Genomic DNA, 21,586 nt, shown 5'->3' with positions numbered 1-21,586 from the left:
TTTTTAAATTGTTTTTTGGTAGACATTGCAAATATTTCTAGAGAGACCTTCCTAAATAAGAGGGGCAGAATGGGAGGAAAACATGCAGATGACACTTGGATAATTTATGAAGTGAGGGATAGAGTCTGTTATCATGGACCTGAGAAAAAAATTTACATATCCACACTGAATTTGAACTGCTCATTCAGATGGGGGACAAGCTATATAGTGCCACATAAAGGAAGACATATTACTTATTTTTGACAAGGAACAGTGGTGGATATAAAGAAAGGGACAATATGGTCCAAACAATGGGTCAGGAAAGTGATCTTGGCAGCAGCTCTCCAAATGACAACGACAGCAGCAACACAGCATTTATTGAGACAAGAGAATGAGGACCTGGACCAGTTTTTTTCCTCTTAGAAACATAATGTAGGGAAAAAATAGATATAGTCCAGACATACAGACCTATAGAAAGTTCAATACTGATAACAGGTGATGGGCTTGAGTGAAGGGTGGTGATCAAAAAGAAAGCCTTTTTTTCCTTTAAGCTGTACTGAAAACGAGATCACATATAAAATGGGGAAAAGTACGGTTTCAGATTCACAACTCCAAAATACTCCTAATAGCAGCAAAATCTATTTCTTACTATGTGAAGAGCAAATAGCTGGGGTCTCTAATGAAAGGCCTGAGCTATAAAAAGTCACTGGGCTTTGAGAGAGTCCTCACTGAGCCTTGCTGCTCCCAGAGCGCACTGTGGCACCCACCATTTTTGGGCAAGTATTCGCTGTGACAATGGATGTAGGTATCAAGATCACACAGTGATAAACGCAGGAAAAGAGCCAAAGTACAAAGACCTTCCTTCAACCTTTGTAGGGAAGGTGTGAAAACAAACAAACAAAACCCCAAACACATAAATTAGAACTAGACAACAGGTTTTCAGACAAGAACTGAACAGCAATCTCAGTATATGAGCACAAAATTGTGATTTTGAATTTAGTATTTAAGATACTGAACAGCAACTAGACACCAGAAATACCCAAGACAGTTAACAAGAGGTAACAATAGTTATTGCATAGCTCATGTAAAGCATGTCTCTGACAAGGCGAAGGAGTGTTACGTGGAAACACCAGCAGTACGTTATGTCCATCCCACTCAGCTGGAAGAAAATGACCTCTGAATGCAGAATATAGTTGAGCAGTGAAGGGGGTTAGAATAAGAGACTAGTTTTAGATTTATATTCTGGGATCTCTCCATTACCACTATTAAGATATTAAATATTTAAACAAAGCTGGAAAATAATCAGCAAAACTTCAGCAGCAGTCAGTTCCTGCATAGCCCTCTGGATCTTCTAGCACCAGACATTAAAAAAGTGATAGATTATGAAAGGTGTTTCAGGAAGCCTTACCAATATAAATCTTTTATGATTTTCCTTGAAATTCTCTCCTAAGAAAAGTAATACCAATCTAGAAGCTGTAATTTTTTCCTAACTGCCTCAGTCCTGGATTCGCACACCTTAAAATTTCTGCTGTAACTGAAGGGTAAGGACAGACATACCTGAGATACCTTGAAAATTGCCAGTTTGGATACTAGTACCAGGGTAGGTCTGGCCTCTTTGAGTGCAGCGATAACTGCTCGAGGAGCTGAGAGGGTGTGTATATGTACATAAACACATGTAATATGTTCAAAAACAGAATGTACAGCTTTCCTTTTGCAGGAGGACCCAAAATAGAAGTTACTGAGAGTGATGGAAAAGGTAGCTTATCATCCTTTTCCCTCAGAATTAAGGTTTTTGATAGAAACCTGTGTTTCTGCTGCCATCTATATGACCACTGTGCTCACCAGGGATTTAGCCCTTGCAGATATCACCACTAGTCTGTGAAACCCTCAACGTCTAAATCAAAGAATTGTACACTGAATACATTTTCAGGTTTTGGTTGTTTTTACAGGTTTTTCTCTGACAGACAAGAAAGGTTTGCAGTTCGTGAAATCTGAATTTAAGGAGCTCATCAGCAGGAGAAAACCAACAGGCAGGAAACACTTCTCACAGCTTCTGCCTGGAGACCTTGAGCTCGCTGCTGTATAAGCCGTCCCCTTCACACTGCAATCCCTTTCAGCTCATTACTTGTGCCAGCAACAGAGGTGCTGACCGCCACCAACAGCGTCACCATGGCCTCCCGGAGCTGATCCTACGGTGAGGACAGGCAGACAGAGACCAGGATCTTTGCTGCGTGCCACGTGTTGTTTACCAGCACTGCGGACAGTTGGTGTCAGGTAGGGACAGCTTTAAAAACAAAACCCTAAAACATCACCATCAAGAAAAGAAACACTCTAACCCTGTGCTTGCATATGTTCATGTCTTCAGCTGTTCCACCTTCAAAAGGAGCCAGGGATCTCGCGGGTAAGTTGTCCCACCTCTTCTGGCTCCTTTCTCAGCAGGAATGGCTCCCTTGGCCCAACGTCTCGCGGTGCCAGGGCACAGAGAGGGGTGGCTGCTCTGAGGGAGGACGAGCTGGGGCGACGCCAGCGCAGGCAGTGCCCTTGCTGATGGGGCACAGGTTCCCCATACGTGAACATGGCAGGCAGAGCCGGGTGCTGGCGACGGGTCCATCGACAGCCCCAAGTAAGGCGAGTAATGAGCAAGGGAGTCCAGGCAGGAGCAAATGGAGAAGGGACAGGAGACAAGCTAGTTACAACCTTGGACCTTGTCGGTCCGAGGACCTTGTAGGACCAAGGTCCACCCAAGACACAAGGCCAGGGACAGGGCTGAAGCTGTCTTCAGCCTACAGTGTTGCCCAGGCCAGGATCGAGGACCCAGACCCAAGATTTCACACAGCTCCGAGACCCGCAGGCAGAGGGTGCCCAGGCAGGAGCCCCTTGAGAGGCTGCTCAGGGCAATGGAGGCCCCTGGGTGCCCTCGGGGCCTGACACTTGGCTGGATTCTGCAACCCCTGACTGCAAGGCTGGGTACATGTGAAGGAAAAGACAGACGCAGAAAGGACTGCAGTATCAAAGGTGGTATATAATCACACAGTCTGCTGTCCCCAAGGGAATATACACAAAATTACACATATCTGAAAGCATTTTTCCCTATTAATTATGCAGATATATTCCTGTCCAACAGTGGATTTTTTTTTTTCTTCTTCCATTTCAGCTGCACTGGAGTACCCTCCTGCAATTGCTCTTTCAACCCATACTGGCCCCTCTATACCAGTTTGATTTCTACTCAACTTTATCTTAAACTTACCAATTTATCTGAAACAGTACTGCACCTCAAGCAATCACCTTTCCAAGTGCTCCAAAAATATTCTTGACAACACAGGCAATACAATTGCAATGGGCTTTTTCAGTGCTTTGCTATTGTCTCTCACACACCCTCTTAAAGATAAGGGAAGGGGAGCCTCACCTACAAGAGAAAGCAGTTCTGCGAGTTAAAAGGAAAGCGAATAGTGAGGTGCTGTGACACGAGCAGGGTACAGCAAACCTAAACAGAAGATAAAATCTGCAGGACCAAGTCCTCCCATGAAAGCAGAACTGGGCTTGTCTACACCGATACTCTTTAAAATTTCCTCTGTTTCACTGCTGCCAGAGCCCGCAGGGGTTGCAGTGTAAAGTGCTGCTCTGTACCAGCTTCCCAGGCACAACCTGTGTATCTGTACACTGGAGATACTCATTTCCCTGCTGCCTGGGATTTCCTTGCTTTAAAATGCCTGATAACCGTGGTTCAAAATTTAAAAATGCAAGTACAGACTTCTCTGTGTATGTTGGAGGCAAAATCCAGGCTCAGGAGTTTCATTTCACATGTTTAATTAGGCCATGAAGAAAAATATTATGGATGCAGAAAAACAGTAGATTCCATTACATTAGGCCTTCTACAATTTCTGTTAATTTCTGCCACATAAAACTGCCACGGTTATTAAATTTTCAAATAAAAATCATACTCCTAAATTTTCTTTATTGTCAAATGGCTTAAAAACATGCAATAAGTACACAAAGTTGCTATCAATGTTCAGCCAAGAGTTACAACACACTGACCTCTACCTTAACTCAACATGGCTCTAACTTCAAAGCCCGGTTAAAACTATTTAAATACCGACATTATTAAGCATAGCAGACATGCCGAATACTCAAATGGAGCCAGCATGCCTTATGTGAAACCCAATGTCTGCAGTTCCTCCCCCTTATTTCCCAGGATAAGCTTACCTGTTCTCCGTCCGGAGCAGGACTTTCCTGTCACGCTCCTTCTGACAGAAAGGAGTGGTGTTTCCCTGCTCTCTCATCCTTGGACTACTGCCTTTTATTTCTCAATCTCATCTCCTTTTTGCTAACTGCAGTGGAGGCTAAGCACATAGCTTCTTTGTTTAAAGTCACAGGCTTGCACCTTACCCCTAGCGGCTCGGCAGGCACCTTCGCAATTTGTCGGCAGGAGGAACTGAGAGCTTCACTGAAATCCAAGCCTGGCTTTCCTGTTGCACCGCTGCCGAAGGGGAACGGAGACCCCGGCTACCCCATACTGAGCGGGGGGGGCTCCGGGGGCTTTGTATCTGACTGCACCTGCTTTTGCCGTTTTAAAGAGACTGTAACACTGCAGAGATCTCTTTAAATAAGTAGCATATAAGGAATCTGCAAATATTACCTACAGAAGGATAAAACATCCCCATAAAGCAATAAAGGAATTTCCTGCAATCATCCAGAAAATTCACAAAGAATAGAGATCCTGTAAAAGGCTCTGTCTTGTAAGAAGATAGGCAAGTGGTGGAAAAGCCCAGGCTGCCGAACCCCGTCAGCTGAGACTTTCTGGAACTTGCATTATCTTTTTCTCCACAATATGTTACTGATCATGCATACTGATCAACACAGTACCAAAAACAAAAAAAAGTTAAGAAAATTATCTGCCATCAGCAATGTTTTTAAGGAATAGCTGTAGTTGAACCAATGTTAAAGAGTTTAACTGCTTAACTATTACACGTTTAACATACTTTAAAAGTAGACTAAGCTTTCAACAAAGTCTCTTGATCAAAGACTGCCATTAGTAACATTTGGATTTCAACAGTATTCAGTGCTATGTACCGCTGGTATGGGTGCTAGCAAAAGAAACATTTATTGGCCTTAAGAATGTCCAAGGAGCAGAACTGCAACACCACATTCAAGATGCGGTTACAAGGCTGCACAGTCAAGAGTGGAGTCCTAGCACAGCGATCTTCACAAGAGTAACAATTTCTACTCTTCTGCCTTCTGTCTCTCGAAGAGTCCTGGCGCAACTATGATACCCAGACTAAAACTTAGCACCATGCTTTGTGTAAAATTTTCCTTCTGGTCCTTATTGCTATGTCTCATGCACCTTGACTTTGTCCTGCAAATCAGCACATGAAGAGATACACTGTTCACAAAAGCCCTTTATTTCACAGTCTGCTGGCTTCCAAGGCACAGTTTTTTAACCGAATTATTATTAAGGTTTATGTCAGATGGAAAATCATGCATCAAATTCTTGTTTCCAATTAAAAACAAAACAAAAAAAACCCTGAAGACACGTACTTTCTAGGATGAAATTTTCAGAATTTTCTTGCACCTAAAACCCAAACAGCTTAGGGTTCTAAGGAATAAATTGCTTTTAAAAATATTATCCTTGAACATGACTTTCTGTACGTGGGAAAGAGAAAGGAAGAATCTGAGCTTAAAGTGTTTGTGTTTTATGTTCAGAAGTTAACCAGTCCTCAGCACAGGTACTGAGTCCACCACTAGTTCCCTTTTCTGCCTCCAGGGTAATATACTTCAGTCCTACCTACAAAAGGTACATGCAATAACTCAAAGATCAGACATTCTTCAGCTTATGCACCAGCAAAGAGCTGCTTTTTACAGCCACTTTCTCCGCTCCTTTCCTAAGATGATTCAGCTGCTGAGTGAGGCTCTTCTCCACCAGTGCAATAATCTGTTTTACATTCTGGATACTCACTGGGAAATCTCAGAGGAACTGGGAGATGGATAGAGAGAAAAAGCTGGGTATAAGAGACGACTCCAGCACAAATATCCCAGATCAATTACTGAAATAGATCCACTGCATTAAAAGCCTCCTGTTTCTGAACCCTTCCTACAAGCCCTCCGGCACACAGTTCTACTCTAACATAACCATGGGATAAATTCGAAACAGTAGGAGGGAGAGGAAGAAGGCAAGGGAACTGAAGAGAAGAATCCTAAACATAAAGAGTTTACACAAGGAGAGCTAAACATGTCACAAACATGATAGACCTACAGATTCAACCCGGGAAGACAGATTTCTGGTACCTGATCTGCAAACCATTGGGAAGTCTTAACTACTACAGTCATTCTTAACATGGCAAAGCCTTGTACAGCAAAGCTTTCCATAGCATCATCTGGAAATCTTTGAGTACTAGCTCATCTTACAGCTGCAAAACCTAACTTCTTTTGAAACCCAGAACACATACTTGGTTAGGAAGCATAACACAGGGAGGGACTCAAGGACTTGCACACAGGTTCAAGCGGTCTCTCTGTGCTTCCCTGCAGAGTACTCCAAGAACCTTCTGAGATCGGCTCAGGGTTGAAATCTGCATTTCCCCCTCTTTCAGACATGCTTTTATCCCCCCCTCAACACACTGTACAAATTATTACTTTGCCAAGAAACTTGCAATATATCACCACAGGGTTAATTTCCTTTTACCTGCTAGTATCACACTTTCAGCGCAGAGCGCTCCGCTTGGCTGAAAGCTCAAAGGGCATGAATAATACAAGAGGACTCCACTACGAACACCATTAACGGCTCAAAAAACCTTCATTGGGTCTCTCACCACTTCTCACTTGCTGAATCTTAGATTTCCTTCAAACGTTGCAGCACCAGCACTAAATCAAACCCAGAGCGCTGTCCCATCTCGCCCCTCCCCACCAGTAACGCAGCCGACGGCCTATGGGGACACAGGAGCCGAAGGGGGCGCAGAGGCGAGCTGCCCCGCAGCTCTCCGGGCTCAGCACCCACCAGCCACCTCTGAGGTCTTACGCTCCAAGCAAACCATCCCCTAGGAAACTCTGCCTACAGGTTGGTATCTCACGGTACTAACCACAGAGCTTCGGCTTGATTCACAGCAGATGCCCAGTTAGCCTAGGACTAACAGCTCTCTGACAAGTCCAGCCTTTCCACGTAACACACCGCATGTGCAGGGACAGACGTAAGGACAAGCCACCTGCCACGCTGCCTGCCCTCAGTCACTCCTGAGCCTCTGCAACTTCCGCCTTCGGCAGGGAAATATGACACGCTTTGTTGAAGTTAAATCCCTTCAGCTGCCTTTGAATTACATAAAGAGTTAACAAAAGCAAGAAATAATTCTAGTATTTGGAAAAAGTCCATTATTTTTTTCAAGGATGGCTGCAATCCAGCTGAACTATTCACCCTGAAACATAACATGGACATTAACTTTCCTAGATGGCCCACATCACGTTAAGTTTGGGAAAACTTGGCAATGAAACGATTTGTCGTTACAAGAAAATCCAGCCAGGTGCATGCACAGAGGGAAATGGTGAGTCTAAATGTTATCACATGAGCCACAAACTTGATACATCACACATCTATGAAATCACATATAGTTCTTCATTGAATCATTCCAAATCAAATCAGGAAAATGCAACCAGAGTTACAGGAAATACTAGGATCTTGGGCAAATTGCCTCCAATGTCTGCTCTCAGTTATACTATCTGTAAAACACGATTGATGAACTTAACCATTAAGTAAATGCAAAACATGATTAGTTCAATTTTTAAACAGAAAAAATAAGGTAGTGGCTTGTTTGGTGTCATGTGTCAGATGTCTGCTTTGTACTACATTACAATTATAACAGAATTTTTGAATGCTAGAGAAGCCTGAAAAGCAACCATTTCCAGGCACAAAAATTGAACACAGAAAATCCTTAGATTTTCATATACATACTTATGACTTGTACCAGCTTTCCCTGCATATGTAAACTGAAATAACCTAATACATGAAAACAAACTGTGAGGATTTAAGGAGGAATGTCTTATCCCATAGGTATGAGACTAACACTGCACATGAGGAGGAAAAAAAAAACAAACAAAAAAACCCTCCTCTGCGCTTCAGTTTTCAGTTACTTCAGCAAAGCCTGCATAAAAGGAATTTAGAGTGATGCTCCAAACAGGCACCAAGGAATGATTTAAATAAAAGATGGGAAAGCACATGTATTTTCTGTGGTAATAAAACAATTTTAAAAGAAAATGAAAGAGAAGGGGCTTGAAAGAGCACCAAAGATTCCAAGACTGGCTGGAAAGGATTATTTAAAAGTGGTTTAAAGCTGTGGTTTGAAATATTTATTGTCTGTGGAGGCATCTGTTCCAGCCTAGGGAGGGTTAGCTCAAACCTTCTTCTGCAAGCTACATAAACAGAGTTCCATGGAAGAAACCACTAAATGACTCTTCTGTACTAAACATTAAAAATTGTAATACAGGACATACGTTGAAGTTATAAAATGCCCTGTAGCTCTTTAGAGGTATAAATTTGCTTTGGCCGTTATATTACCTAATGAAGTGCTTTGAAATGAAAGATGCTATATAAGTGCAAAACATTAATGCAATATGCTCAACTTAATTTGGACATGCCATAGTAGGATGGCTCCTTTATTGAGACATCTGCTAGGAAACTGATTTGGCCAAATCACAGTGAGTGATAATGAGTGCTGTTTAATCAAGACAGTATTAACATAAATTTTAACTTCTGTCAAGTAGCTTAATGGTGAATTACTGAATGTTAAACAGACATGGAATTTTATATTCTGGTCTTTCAGTAAACAAGTTCTCAAGTAAGCTGGAAGTTATAGTTTCTTCAACGTGCAGTCAAAAAGACTAGATAGAATCAGAAAGAGTTGAACTCAAGCGATGCAAGATTTGAAATCATAGAGTTTATTTTCAATTTAAAAAAGCTTCAGTATTGGAATGCTCTTCATTTTTGAAGAAGGAAAACCAAATATGAAATCTTTAATATAAACATATCCGGATGTACTTTTTAAATTAGAAATTTATAAAACATATTTTTATTAATTTCCACCTTTTGGGCACATGTGACATTTCTGATTGGATGCTTGACCCTGACCAACTTTTTACATTTTATACAGGTAAGGATCAGTAAATTTCTGTCCTTTGCACTGCAGAGATGGCTGTAAAAAAAAGTGCCTTTCCCTGATAACCAGGTTATGTGGTTTCATTCATTAGCCATTGATTTTGCCAATCAAACACCTGCTTATCATTCAGTCAGAGAGAAATTTAGCACTTCTAGCATCCTGACTCAAAACTACTAGAAACTAGAATACTGACAGTGAAGAGCCATCACACACTCTCATCAAGCAGAGGCTTTTCCTGCAAAGGCGTAACATAGTCACAGATACTGCTTTTGATATTCACTCTAAAGGAAGGGAGATTCCAGAAACCAGTATTAATAATTGACTTATCAAAATGAAAGCATAGCATTTTAAACTATTCCACAACATAGCGAGTCTGTTAAAAGCAGAATAGCATTTACTTCCAAATTCCCTAGTTTCAATATAAAGGTGTACATTCCTAAGAAAGGAAAGACGAGCAAAGGAGATAAAAAGCATCACAGAGTTCAGTACCACAAATGATCTGCTTTGCAGGAAGGGTAACAGTTTAATTTTTAAGACCAGGAGACTAGGGAAGAAGCAAAATAAAACAGTTGCAAATTAGGCTTGCATTAAGCACCCACATAAGGGGAGACACTTTCTTAGCTATGGATCAAAAAAGCCAACCCAGGCAAGATATCAAACCATATGCTTCTATTCTCACCCATCTCTAAAAAGGACAAGTTACTGATCTACAGAAATACTTTAAAAATTGAAAGCTTCTGAGTCCTCCAGGCAGCAGAAAATGTTGAGACTGGTACAGTCAACAGCATGTGCTCCAGTTGGAAGGGGAGTGCCTTGCTACCCACAAGTGGTATCATGGCTTAACACAGCCCAAGCAGTGGCATGCATTTATTTATTTCAGTGGATCAATTAAATATATAACATTTCCCTTCCTACAATACTAGGATGAATGTTGTGACAGAAGATTAAGTTTTGTAAAGTGATGTGCAACACACAAAAAGTGGTCTATGAGCAGATGAATATAAAAATGTACATCTGGTTTCATGCTGTGCATGAACACATGCACAAAACCAGACATGGGTCCTACATGATTACAAGAGCACATGCAAAGCGCTAAGACATTAGTTGTTAATGTTAGTCCCAGGCCATTCACTTGCAGGCACAGCTTTGGGAGAGCCAAGATTTTCAACACAACAGTTTTATTAACACTAAAAAAACGCAATTAAATAGGACTAGTTCCTTCCACCGTCACTTCATAATCGCATCCACTCTGCCAGGAGTCACACTCTCCCCATCCTACTCCTCTCACTCTTGACCTCTGCAAGCTGAAATCTCGATAGGGGACAAGAAGGCCAAGCTTCTTCCACAGGTCTAATTCTCAAAGCAACAGCCACTTTGAGAGGGGGGGAAAAAAAAGTGTGCGCTGTTGCTGTGGAAACAGAGCACGAAAATACTGCTAATAGATCAAGTAGCTCTCGGAGGATCAAGCACACTGCAGAGCAGTTACGGGAACTTCCTCTGGCATGCAAGAAGGGCTAGGACAGGGAGTGCAGGCAGCCCAGATGTCTCCACCGCTTCCCCGATTTTACTGGATCTGGGCCAGCTTTTCAAAAGCGAGTCAGTCCCTCACTGCACTCGGTGAGAAAAGGTATCTTGTTGGTGAAAGCAATTACCACCCCGCGAAGGCCTTGAGCTGGGAGGAGGAGAAATTGCAGAGCTTGCTTAAATTCTGGATAGGTTTATTAATACAGAATCCTGGACACGGTGTTTAGCAGAGAACCGCAGAAATGCACGGGGCTGTCCCAAGAGTTTACTGACTGAGTTCAGAAGTGATGCTGGTGAATGGTAAAGGAGAAAATGAACCTACATCCTGCTAGGTAGTAGGTTCCTTATTCCCTAACAGATGAAGGGGAATAAATAGAATATGAACATGTCATTAAAGACTGCACGATAATTAACACACAGCAATGGCTGAACTAAGACCAACAGGCAACCTCAATATCAGACTATTCTAGCTTTTGAATGACTTTAAAGTAATTTTTGTGCCTAAATCTATAGTTCTGTTTTTCTCCATTCCTTTTGAGATCCCTGAACTGTATAACCTGTTCATAACCCTGAACTACATAAACTATAAGAGCTGATGCAAGAGTCTAATACAAATACATCAAAGAGAACACTAGTTAAGAGCAGCATTAATGAGAGCATCACATACACAAAAGCTGGCTGCAGGTTTGTCAGGAAAAAATGGAATTACCAAGTGCCAATGAGTGAACATTATAGAGTTCCTCCTACTATCAAAGATCAGATGAAACCAGCAACCAGCAGCTATCTGCTGCTCTAATACCGATTTTGCCAGGACATTTTAAACATAAGATGGAGATGGCAGGGGATTCCAGCAGGTCCGAAATTTGTTTAACTTATCAATGCTACCAGATATTCATTCCCCCAACTCTGAATCTTCCACCCTTCCCTCTCATCCCCGCAAAATGTCTCATATTAAAAGAAACTAGCCATTGACAAGCTGGAAGAATGACTTATTTTACAAGGGTGTTGTGAAGCTTAATTCATGTTTGTAAAAGCCCTTTGTATTGTGCCTTTCATCTACTGTGGGAACCTCACGGTATTATCAATAAGGTCTTTTCTGCAGCAGAAAGGCTTTGCTAAAATAGCTATACTAGCAAATCTGCCTAGCAGAGATGTGGTTTACACAGGGAAAAAAAGGTCTTTTGCCAGAACAACTAGTACCAGTTCCCAGTAAAAGAAAAGCTATACTAGCAGAAGCACATTTTTGGTGGTATCTAACTGAATCTAGCATATGGGTATCGTATGTCAACGAAGGGTGATTTCTGCAGAACCTTAACAAAACATGGTTATACTGCCAAAACCTTGAAAACTAGCTCAGGCCTACATATTTTGGAGGCTACAGATGAAAGACATGCATTTACTACTTTTGCAATACCAAGTTTCTGCATTCATTTATTTATGTGAATTAGCTAGAAGTAAGGGCCCTCTGTAAAGAGATTATCTTAGCAGCAAAGATATTTGACTTCAGTATTTTTTAAAAGATATATATTTTTTGTTCCTTTACAAAACAAGGAGAAAAAGGAACAAGAAGAACTAAAATAAAGCCTTGGTCAAGTCCATTTTACCAAACAGAAAAAGACATAGTATTAACAGCATTAGATTTAACGCTTACATGTGATTTATACTGCTGTAAAGAATATGGACTATGGTACAAGAAACCAGTTCATGTGACAGAAAGGAGAGTAATTTTTTACCTGTACTATTATTACTATTTTCTATTGAAACTTCCAATTTTCTCACTCAAGTTTAAAACAACATCAGCTATCTAATTGTTATTTATCTCCTAACAAAGGTGGAGAGGTGCCATCACATCAGGTTCCCAGATGACTAGTTGCCCTTTTTTCTAGACATGTTTAGTCTTATTCTGAGCTTCTTAAGGTAGTCTGCGGGTACCAGCAGCAGTGCGTTTACATTTTGCCTTTCAGTTTTTCTGCACCTTTCTAGAAGCCTGCACCAAATCTCATCACCTAAGGGCTTGTTTACACAGGGAAAGGAAGAACATCTGTCTCACTTCTCTGAAAAGCTTTCTCCAAAGAGAAACCTGTACTTATTTTAGAAGGGAGTTTCTCCACATCATCTACTGTATCAGAGAGTTTTCTAACACACATGGCACCAAAGCTATGCAATACAGTGCAAGTGCTATGGCAGAACCATATTTCAAATCTGTGGCAGGTCACAAATTAGGTAAATATTTTTCCACAAACTGATTCAGGTCAGGCGTGCTTGAATCTGGACCAGAGCTCAAAATCCAAAGACAGAAGTTGCCAGAGATAAGGGAAGTAAGTTACTTAACAGTATTGAAAATTTGTTTTCCACATGAAAGAAGGTTTCATTACCACAACTGAAGCACATGTATTTTGTTGCTTTCCACTGAAAAGTAAAGCTAAATCTGCTTTGAAGTGAAACTAAACATGAAACCCCATATTCTCTGTTACGGGGCAAATTAGAAAGACTAGCTACATAAATCAATCAGTAACGTATTATTTACCAAAATATCACTGTAGAATCCACAGCCCACATATCAGAACTACTCAATGCACTGTTTTGTTACAGCTAAGAATTATTTACGTGACATCGCAAACTATAAGCGAAACAACAGGTACTAATTTATAATCCTTACATGTTCTCAGCAACCTTTGCTCAGTCACTGATGTACCTCTCTATCTGGCATGAAGAACAGCACTGGCCTAAAACAGACTCGTCAGTTCTGGACTAGGGTTAAAAAGAACAAGGTCCAAATGAGGGCTAAAATACATGAAATATTTTCCACATTAGCTAAGCCCTAGACCAATACTGAAGCACTAAAAGGCCAGGCATTCTTGCTTCCAGTTAAGAAGCACTTTCTTTTCATGACAGCATAAAACAGTGCTGGATTGGGTTTCCTTTTCCCACTAGCATCCATTCTGCATGTAAGCAGCTGTCCCTAATCAATGAGAGTTAGATATTAACACTTTATGTCATGTGCAAATTTATGTCATGGCCTTCCTTCAAAAACCATAAAGACATTACATCTAGCACTGTATCTGTGCTACAGACCTGCTTACAATCAATTTGCTTTATCTACAGCATAACAGCCATGTACCATCCTCCACAGCAGTACTCCCACTGATATCACCAGAACGTTTGCCTGAAGAACAAGGACAGAATAGGGCCATTAGACACATCTAGCTGAAAAAGTTCATTCCTGCCCTTTGGCTACTCAGCAGGGGGGGAAAAAAAAAAAAAAAAAAGCTTTAGCAAGGCTATCCTGCCCCAGTGTTTCTTCCTATTTCAGTCACTTCATTGCTTTTCTTTTTTTCCTTTCTTCCTCTTTGTCCCCTTTCAATTATCATCCTCTTTTTGGCCTCTATTCATGCATCCCTCAGTTTCTTCCCCAAAACAGAGCTGACAAATTTGCAGGGTTCAACACATAACCTTGCTGTATGCCCCGAGTCCTGACTACGCAGCACGGCTCCCTTCCCGAGCATGATGCCATGGCAGTGAGCATTAGCTAAAGCATTTGGAGCAGAAGTCTCAGAAGAAACATGTGGAGGATGAGGCCAGGCTTCCCAGTGGAAGGTCACCTACTCTGAAACGTCCCTCCATCACTGCCAAAGATATCCCACATTTATCATTCTCAAGTTCAAGTACACTTCAAGGCCAGCTTTGTTTCTTCCATTTTTCCTTGGGAGCAAAGGCATATACTCTGGCTGAGGCTTTCTTCCTCTTAGCTTTATGAAGTTATGTAACTGCTCCAAAGTTTCTGTAGGGTAGAAATGAAATTTCCAGGGTAGAAATGACAGTTACGTGGCATGATCAGCTGCACCGTTCTACACTGAAGCATGAAACTGCCAGTGCAAAAGAAATGCACAGTTAAACGACAAGAAGCCCTCTTCCACTCCCTGAGCCAGTGCAAGCAGCCCTGGACGGTACGAGAAGACTGAAGCTACGTGTCTTCAGCAAGCTCACACAAATGAGTTTGAGGTGTTGCTTTTGAAATTTGATCCCCTTCATGACTTGTGTCCTGAACCACTACAATCAGGGAACAGTCTAGGGCAGGTTAAAGATTTAGCAGCCAAGGAGTATTTACATCTTAATGATGAACTTCCTAGTTCTGGCACTGGTCCAACAGCATGGAGGCTCACTGACTTTCAGAGCATGGTGTGGCTTATTTCCTCAAACTTTATGGGGATGGGATTAAGGATAAATATAGAGGAACGAAAGGTTTAGTTTTTTGACACGTAGTTTTGCAGCTCCCAAGTCATCTGTATAGATGAAGATTAGACTTGGAGCTAATTGCACTTACAGATATTTACGTTAAAGGAACAATACAATTTGGAAAAAAGCATACAGCAAAGGAGAGAGAGTAATTTTGCCTGGGGGGCTGTAGTGCTAGCAAAATACAGAATTTCTTGCATTTTAAGTAGTGTTTAAAAAGTCAACCATAAACACATGAAAAATTTTGCAGTAAAAAAAACAAATAGAAAAAGCAGAACTCTGAAAGAGAAATCAATCAGCATGTCTAGGAATTTGTTTGTCCACACTATTTCTTTGAATGTGAAATACAGGCTTCAAATGCAGCTGCACCTATTTCAAAATTCACATCTTCAAATATATATCAAGGCAGCATAACAGTCTGCTTATGCACAAGGTATCTAAGACAAATCACCAGCCCTCACTGAAGAAAATATATTATAGATGCACTGTTTTGAGAATTAATTGCTTTCTGGTCTCCAAAAAACACCACTGAAACTCCAGTTTACCCTCATATGTTGAAAATAACGTACCTGGATACGTTTTTTATTACTTCTTTCACAAAGGAAAAAAAATCACTTTTGAGCAGAAAATGGGCCTGAAAAATGTTACCCTGGACTGAACATGCAAGACACTTTAAATGAAGGTGCTTCCTCCACAAAAATTTTAGTACTTCTAACACTACACTCCAACAAACAATTCTTTCATAAGAAGGCTTTCTTGAAGCAGCTGCAGACTGTTAAAACAACCAGCAGAAGATCACAATTGCATGATATGAGGCACATTTCACCCCTCTCTCTGGAGCACATGTCAGAGATGGTGTCTCACATAGAAATCGGGAATAGTACCTTTAAGCCAGCAGACAACCCCACTGTATGAAAATCTGTAATGTGATCTTATAATAGCTGATCCTGAATTAATTTTAGAGTCCTAAGATTTGAAAAGGTGAAGAAAAAAATCAGTGCTGGGTAAATTTCATCTAATCATCTGAATGCCTCTATTGTCTCTTTGGTCATGCTAAAGTTTGCTTTGTTGTTGTTTTTGTCTTTCCTTTTAAAATAGCCTCCTGCAGCTCTAAGCTAAAGATCTTCCTGGAGCTTCTAAGCGACAGCTGCAGTATCTTAGCCATCTGTTTAATTTATATTTGCTAATGCAGCTCCTGCTGTTTTCAACTGACAGTTTTTTTCTCTCTTATTACCCCCACACGGGAAATCATTGCACTTGCCAAAGTTTTTCTGTAGTCTCAGATGTCAGATCAAGTCTGGAGACAAAAGGTGATGAATGAGGCTCCTGTGCACCTCCCTTTTGTTTTATTAAAATTATGAAAATTTGTAAGGGGGTTTTATGTTATTTCTTTGAAGAACAATCATGAACAAAAAGGAAGGAAGGAGTACAGAAACAAAGAGGGAGATAGTAAAGGGAAATCCTACCCCCTCCTCTCAGCACAGCAATTCTGAGGGGAGGTCAGGGTGGAGGCTCTCCCAGATACTCTCAGGAGCAGAATATTCATTCCACACCCATTCCCTAAAGCTATGATTCAACCTCTTCAGTCACCTGTGCCCACCTACCACCAAGCTAAGGGTTTGTCTGACTACTGACTTTTCTTCACTTCTTGCAACCAACATGCCTGCTACCTGTTCTGGAGCACGCTGGAGCTCAGATGCATTCACAAGTCAACGGGAAGTGGTGGAGCACCAAAGCCCAGATGTTGCAGTGCCAGCAGTTAGTGGCATCCTGTAAAGCCTCCTGCAGGAAGGTGCTGAGTCTGAACTCTGCAGTACTAAAAGACACTGGATAAAAGCACAAGCTGGCTCTTGAAACAGCAGTCAGCCTTATACAGTGCAGTGGCAGCAGAGACGTTACTGTCCCAACAACTCCCCTAAAGCATGATAGCAAGGAGATTAAAGAGTCTATCCCTGCTGGAAAGAGACATCAAGTTTAACATAAAACTTCAAACTTAAACACAGATACCCCTGTCCTGTTTAAACCTATGGTAGCTGAATCACGCTGAACTCTACAATGTCTGTCTCAGGAGATGCAATATTCATGTTACAAGACAACACCACCTTCCAGCACTGATTAGCCCCAGCCCAGCAACAGGTAGACACATTAAACACAAAGAGCTGCACATAAACCAAACCCACAAGACACATGGCATCTCTTCCTTTCCAAAATGCCACTTTCAGAAAACTTTACTAACTGCAGAGGCACACGGCAACATGAAATGGGCAGTTCCCAAAGGCCCAGAAGTCTTGTGCTTTCTGGTACCTGACAGAGCTGCTTATCAGCAGCTTATCTGATAAGGAGGTTGCAGGGATGCACGTATAGGGAAATGCTTGGGAGATACTAGTCATAACCTCATATCAGCACTGTTTCCAGAACACGGTGAGAAATTAAATCTATTGTTCTGACACCACACCTTGGAGCTGGCTCCAACAACCATGAAGAATGCTTTAACTCTTCCACTGTGTCAAGGCCTTGTTTTTTAACCAAAGTGTCTTCTCTCTTGCAAGCTATCTCGATTACAAAAGAGGGAAGAGAACAGAAAAGCCATCTAGCAAAGGAAGAAATTAAGACATCTGGAGAAAGAAGGAGACAAAAATACAAGAGGAGGCTTTTCTATTCTGGCAGTAAGGTGTAAACCATTCCTACCCAAATTCTCTTTTCAAACTTCCAGTGCTATGTCTGACTTAGTGCCTCCCCCTGCCCCCATCAGCCAGAGAATCACCCCCTGTGCACCCTGAATACAGCAGAACCTTTTCCAGCATTACAGATCTATTACTCCGCAATTTAAGAAAGCCATGGGTACATGATACATCTATGCTTGGGAAGAGCAGAAATATGAATGCAGCCCATAGGATGGAACCTGTGAAAGCTTCCTATTCTGTGTACAGTCATCCTGAGCTCTTGATGAGTAGAGTCTCTTGAAGCATAATGAACACTTTTGCTTTTTAATGTACAGCAAGCTAGTGTCAAAAATAATTACTGGTGCACTTTGGAGATGCTTAGTGCTGCATCTTCATACCTCCATCCCCTGAATAATTGTAGTACAAAAAGTTCATCTTTGAAGAGCATATTGGACAAAATAGAAAAGCTAAAAAAACCCACCATGCTTAGAGCAAATATATTAATAGCTGCACTGTACCTAAGGACGTTACAGCCATTTCTCTCCAGAAGATTTTGTCCAAGAGCCAGACAAAGTGACTGTCAATTTTCTGTCTGTATCGCAATCTTTCCATCTGTAAGCAGGAGTACACGTTGATGTACTTCACTATAGTACTATCATACAGTGCTGGAATCCACAGACCCAGCACAGATTCAAATGCATTTAGAGCATGGTGCCAATACTGAGAAAAAAAATTTTTCACCTCAAAGAGAATACAAGCTTTAAAGTCTGAAAATTCATCACTACTCAGCTTTAATTGATAACTCGTACTTTATATTTCCTAAGTATATTTCACTCACTTTATATTTCATAAGTAGCAAGATCAAGAAAGCAAAAAGCATTAAAGTCTAATAATGTAGAAATAGATTACTCTCCTCAGTCAGAAAAGATCTCTGCTTTTTATGTCCTTCACCAACATATCAAACCAAAGACCCACAAAACAAGAATTCTCTCCCACCATCCTTGTCTATCATGCTAACCAGGCCAAAATTATCATTTATTTCAATTTCCTTCTTACCTCAAAAAAGTGTGAGTGCAGTCTGAAAAAGAGCTGTGTTGCACCAGATGCAGATTCAGTAAAAACACCAGGAACCTGGGGAGAGGGAAGAAGATTGTATAAATACACATATCTGACTGTGTAAGGCAGCTAAATATTCCAAACTGGAAACATTCTCTGATAGGGGTGTCTGATCCACTTGTGATTCAATACCTGAAGTACTGCAGTTTTCATTCAGGAAATGAAAGTAAACTAGCTCTGATTCTAGCTCTTGACTTCAAGACACTGTTGCCTATCTGTTAGAGCCGCAGGAGAAGGCACTCGGGCCTTCATGATTCTGCCAGCCAGTAACAGAAGTAACTGACCTGACTAGAAATTACCCAAAGTTGCAAAGAAAAGAAAAACATTAAAAAGGAACTATGAGTTAGGCATAAAGAACTTATTTTTTCAGCCATACTCATTTGTTTTCTTTCTTTACCTTTGCATTAATAAGAATTATTGTTACTTTGACGAGCCTATGATCACAAGGTCCTGCAGAAAAAAGGCCTCAATCATCTACCGTTGCTCAGTCCGTTATGCATTATTGTAATTGTTAGAAAAGCTAAATCTAGGATTGGGAAGACCATACGATTCCAACTGAAAGGAGAAAACTAGTGAACAGTGAGCTCTTCTCCAAAGTGACCAAAAGGTGTCTTGCACAACAAGACACGCTACTTCTTAAGACCTGGCATAGTAAATCTGGCAAGACCATGTGCAAAAAGCAAAAAATTTCTTGGTAAAAAGAAAACAGATTTTACAACTAGCAAACAGGTTTAATTTTTTCTCTGTCAGCTACCACAGCCCAAGGATACAACAATACTCTTCTACACCTCAGAAGCCATCACAGCAAATACTAGCATTGCTCCCTGTGGGACGCTACACCACATTCAAGTCCTGTTTCCAGGCACATGTACTTCTTTTTGGGCATCTTTTTGCTACTTGACAACAGAAGTTTATCAGAATATATGAGGTGAAAAAAATCCTTCCCTTTTTTAGCTGGAATAAAGTTTGTTAGTATTTTCCACAAAATACCTCTGTTGTCCAACTACCTAGTACACGCAAACCACACAGGCCTACAGACTTTCCTAGAAGTGGAAAATAAAAAAAGTGCCTTTGCTGTTCATACTACAGAGATATACCTGTATAGACAGAACAGATGCATCAAACTGAATGAGTTTGAGAAGAAAGCCATTATTCAAGGGTAGATGAATTTTGCAGCTGAGCCTGGTACAAGATTATCTACCCTCTCAATCTTTTCCATAAATGTTGTGAACATTGAGCATCCCAGGAGAAAACATCTGAACTAAACACTTTATTCTTAGCTTGGTCAGACACCACTTGATACGGCCTTCAATCAAGCATTAATAAAGTCAGCCAGTTCTCCATTAGCCAGCGTAATGGGGGATGGGAGTACCCAGATAACGGAAGAAACCTGAGCACGCAACCCCAGCTGCAGAGAAGCAAAAGCTCAGAGGCTGCCCAGTATCGTTGCACCGTACTTCGCAGGGCTCCAGGCTCTGGAAGGGCTCTTAGCTGGGGTACAGAGCCAGAACTGAGCTAGCCCCATATGAAACCCCAGCCCTTAAATCTCTCAAAGCAGAAGGGATAGTACATATAACCTGTTACTGTTGCCCCACTTATCACTGCTGGAAAACTGCTGCTATCAGCAGCTCCATGTCTTGCAGAACCAGAGCTTCAGGTCAGGCCTCTAAGCAGTGGACCCTGGCTGGCTCAAGAAAGCCTCTAAACTTGGCTTCCCAGCAAGCCATATTCTGGAAGCACAATACAGGGACACCAATGGCAGCTCTGAAGAAAGCTGGTAAAGCAAGCTGACATCTCTATTAACTCAGGGTCTGAGCCACTCAAAAATAGATGTACTACTTCCAGGTCTGAGCCCAAGATTTCTGCATGGATAACTTGTAACCTGAATAATCTGCCCATGGAAAATAAAAGGTTAGCTGTAACAATTAAACGGCAGAAAGGCCAATTTTGGTGCCTACACACTAGTTCAGAGGTAAAAAATTAACCTATTTTGATTATGAAGGCTATCTGCAACATCCCCCATACAAGGTTTGAAATTCTTTCCTCTGAAGCTTTGCCCATGGATATTCCTCTTCTCTCCCAGTATCCCCAAGCATTCCCCAAGAGCCACTTCTGCCAAGAGTATAAAGATGATACTTGGAAGGAAATCAGATTTGGTTCTCTACGCTCTCCAACATATACAAGTAATATACCTACTTAGTTAAGCATGACTGTCCATATAGACACAGCATTTCAAAAAGGCAAAGAATTACAGACCACCCTGAACCATAACTCTGAGCTCCAATAAACAGGTGACAGCCTTCCCACAACAGGCTAATGCTAGTTCACTTTGAAAACAGAGGCAACAGCTTTCAACAAATTCCAGAGAATTTCATTTCTGAATTTTACCTGTCAGAAAACCAAGTTTTGCCGCTCATCTGCACTTTAGGTGCCTAGACTTAAAAACAAACAGGCAGATGCAGCTGCTCGCAGCTGATAAGACCTCCTGCTACTGGCATCTATTTATATCCATGATCCAGAATAACAAATCCATGTACTTTAAACAACTGAAACAACTACTAGGTAAAATATGGAAATGCAAAGATGGGACTAGAAGCCACCTTCTTTAGTGTATAAAACACTTCTCCCATAAGTAAAAAAAAAGAATACATTTGGGTGGGATCCCCACTCTCTCCGAATAACAGCTGCCAAAATAGAGATTCTCAAAAAAACAACCTCCAAGTCAGTACATGACAGCAACTCCTGACAGCACCTTGATGGTTCTCATCCAAACGCTGGGGCGAACACCTCTCCCAAGGCAGTTAATGCCTTTTGACTGTGTTGCATAAAGCAGCTTCTGCTGCTTGGCGTTGCTCAGGAGCAGAGGCAAGGCAGGATGAAGTATGGGAACAGGGTTTTAGTGTTCGTGATCAACATCACACAATGCCTGATTTG

General features: G+C 41.3%; 1 protein-coding gene across 8 annotated transcripts in view; it reads right to left on the bottom strand.

Moving 5' to 3' along the window:
• The window catches only part of NDST2 (N-deacetylase and N-sulfotransferase 2), a 141,788-nt gene that overhangs the window by 68,898 nt on the left and 51,304 nt on the right, over positions 1-21,586 (bottom strand). For 6 of the 8 annotated variants that reach the window (XR_010884719.1, XR_010884721.1, XR_010884722.1 and 3 more), the window contains exon 3: positions 18,593-18,667. The gene's annotated coding sequence lies outside the window, so the exon portion shown is untranslated. Of the gene's footprint in view, positions 1-18,054; positions 18,076-18,592; positions 18,668-21,040; positions 21,062-21,586 lie in introns of those variants that run through there. The other 2 variants (XM_067299914.1, XM_067299916.1) reach the window with 2 other exon arrangements.

Source organism: Apteryx mantelli, chromosome 7 (assembly GCF_036417845.1).
Source record: "Apteryx mantelli isolate bAptMan1 chromosome 7, bAptMan1.hap1, whole genome shotgun sequence".
Taxonomy (NCBI): domain Eukaryota; kingdom Metazoa; phylum Chordata; class Aves; order Apterygiformes; family Apterygidae; genus Apteryx; species Apteryx mantelli.
This window is presented reverse-complemented; position numbering and strand designations above follow the sequence as displayed.